The sequence below is a fragment of the Photinus pyralis genome, unplaced genomic scaffold (assembly GCF_008802855.1).
Source record: "Photinus pyralis isolate 1611_PpyrPB1 unplaced genomic scaffold, Ppyr1.3 Ppyr1.4_LG2, whole genome shotgun sequence".
Lineage (NCBI taxonomy): Eukaryota > Metazoa > Arthropoda > Insecta > Coleoptera > Lampyridae > Photinus > Photinus pyralis.
The window spans coordinates 3,699,188-3,702,077 of record NW_022170403.1 but is presented as its reverse complement, the minus strand read 5'-3'; the positions used below and the strand labels follow the sequence as shown (position 1 = coordinate 3,702,077).

At 36.0% G+C, this 2,890-nt stretch overlaps 1 long non-coding RNA gene across 1 annotated transcript; it reads right to left on the bottom strand.

The window, feature by feature from the left end:
- LOC116164840 lies at nucleotides 1–727 on the bottom strand. The gene is made up of 3 exons (XR_004144011.1): nucleotides 508–727; nucleotides 232–448; nucleotides 1–126 (listed from the first exon to the last, which is right to left on the bottom strand). It is a non-coding gene; the product is annotated as an uncharacterized LOC116164840 (long non-coding RNA).
- Nucleotides 728–2,890: the final 2,163 nt, after the last annotated feature.

Below are 2,890 nucleotides of genomic sequence, written 5' to 3'. Positions count from 1 at the left end.
CCCTCATAACCACAACAAATTTTTAAAATTTGTACATTAAGGTAAAGAACTGTTCGTCCTTATTCCAGTTCAAGATGAACTAATAAATGATTTATTTGTGAAATGTATTGAGTAAGAGATCGCCATCTGAAAATACAGAATAAGGTAAGAAAAAGATGAGTGAAAAATTGATCTATTTTCTAGATATACTTTCCTTCTAAGAGGTATTTTGATTCTTCTTACCGTACTTACCAGTACTTATAGTTTTCTACAAATTTCAGAAGTAATTGCGTGATTAACTTATTTCTACTCGCTATAGATAGGTTTGTTGACACTCGCACTTTAGAAAGCACTTCAAAATAACGTAATTTATAAGTACGTTTCTTTAACATTTAATAAGTATCTAAAGTACGTACCTTCCATAGGATTGTCTAAACGGTCACAATTTTTTAAAAAAGAAGCACTGTACCTACAAACATTCATTAACTGGTAGTAGTACCTATAAATGCTACTGCTAAATATACCTACTTTGCTAATAGCACAGATTACCGTACACTATAAACCGTCGTAATATTAATATAAGCACTAACCATGCGATATACCTATACTTAACGTATTATTTGTTTGTGTCGTTTTGAAACAGTCTCTCGTACATTACAAGTTAAAGAAGTTATTTGATCACGGAAAAAGCCATTTCTATTTATGGATAACCCTGGTTTCAAATGTATACGTAAGAAGCTTCTAAAAAAGGCTGGAATAAGACATCAAAGTTGCACTTTCCTGTTTCGCTCGAGATTGCTATTGAAATAGATTCTAAATTGGGACCAATATGACCTTAATATGCAAGAACAGACAAGGGGTGCGAAAGGGGTATTCTACCGTTTCGACAGAAAAAGTGTCATCACCGGCAAACAACTGGAAGTTATAATATATCATTGTGGTTTATCTTTATTGGTGGTTTTGTTTTACTTTGGTTATCTCACCATGTTTATTATAGTAACGTGGAATTAGTAGATTATCCTTCCTTGTTTGATATGTATGTTCCGTTCTTAATCTATAGTCCTTGCTTTTATAATGGTTAATTATATTATCAAATTCATAGTGGTACCTAGTGGTGTTAGTGTGTTACATTTTTCTAATACTTTCCCATGCTGGCAGTAGCACAAGAATGGGCTTCCGGTCAAGCATGTGGTAGAATCAGGATGTCAGCGAAGCAGTCAAAGCCAAAAAGAAAGCGTTTAATATATATCTTAGATATCCCACAAATGAACACCTTATAGTCTTTAAAAAATACAAGCGCAAATGCCTATAGAGCGAGTAAAAGTATCATCCGCAAAGATATGTTCTTAAAAAACACGATGTAAATCGTTAAAAGACCGAGTATGGAACCCTGAGGCACCCCCGACTGTAGTGTAACAGCATTTTATCGATGATTTCCCATGCACACCATCTGTTTTCTGTTACATAAATAGCTATGTAGAAATGCACTAGGTAACATAAAATTGACACAAGCAGAGAATGATGCACAGTGTCGAATGTCTTGGAATAGTCAAGAAGCGCCAGTAATAAACATGAAATATCTATTGTGTTATACTAAAATGTTTATACATACTAGGAAACGTGAATAAACAAGAATCGCATACGATTTTCAGTAGGGGAATTTTTTGTCACATCGCTCGTATTCGGAAACCAGACTTTTGATCCGGCTCGTATTCAATCTGTCTCTTTTCGTTCTCAAGTTAGACGAGAAACAGACGAACAAAACCATCATATAAGGGCCAAAAAATTACTACCGAAAATAATAAGGGGGATCAGCTGACCAGTTGACATTACCATAGAATGAATTGTTTCCAAATGACCTTTGGCTGTTTTAACCGTGAAAAATACTACAAGCAAACAATATTTTTCGATAAATTTGTTTGGATCGTACATTTTTGTTTAGCGAATTGGCAAGTTCAACAGCTCAATTGAAAATCTGAGACGACTTATTCTGGTGATACTACCCCATATCCCAAAAAAGGGATACTACTGCGCGTTTTATTGATCCGAGAAGTTCTGTGGCATAATTATACGGCCTTGTTAGTGGCTTCTTACGTAAACATTTGTAATGGAGATCCTATGCAAATACTGTTATCAACCATTCGTTTGATGTGAGTTAATGGACTATGTAATGTAGTGTGGGTATACATTACTAGTTTTATTTAAAAACTATTGTAACGTTATTTATATATGCGGGTTCGATTTATATCAATATTTATTAAACAAAACTAAAACACTATAAAAATCCGTACAATTTATATCGATTATTTATATCACACACTTCGAAATTTATATCAGCTTTTCGCGCTCGATGTTTCCGTACTCGTTCGATAGTAGACTGCCGCGATGTTCGGTCCGCAACCATTTATACACGCAAGCAATGTAAGTCCAGTACATTCTCGAATACGCGTAGAAAATTCCAGAGCGCCAAAGGCGACGTCATGTCTGGAGCATTTCCGTTACACTGCCCCCTTCTTAATTCTGGACGTCTCGTTCAGAAACTGCGTTAGTATTACTTTTTAATGCCTCGTGTCGGAATCTGCAGTCAGAGCCTGCTCGACAAACACCTTTCTTGAAAAAGTAACAGTCCACAGTTTTGCGGAGGGTCGTCCCCTGTGGGTTGAAGCAGCATACTGTAATTCGAACGCTAGTGTTTCTAAAAATCACTTCGATCATGGTTCGCACTATTTTCCAGTCCAACCCATCTAAACCACATCCAATCTTCGGAATCGTCAAGCTATTTATGTCATAGTATGCCATGAGTTTCCTTAAGCTTTTTAAAGCAGACCAGAGGTTTTCATAGGTGGGTTTGCCTTCTGACGTTTTCTTTGAAACCAAGTAGAACAAAGAGCGTTGACTATTTTCCAAGCGC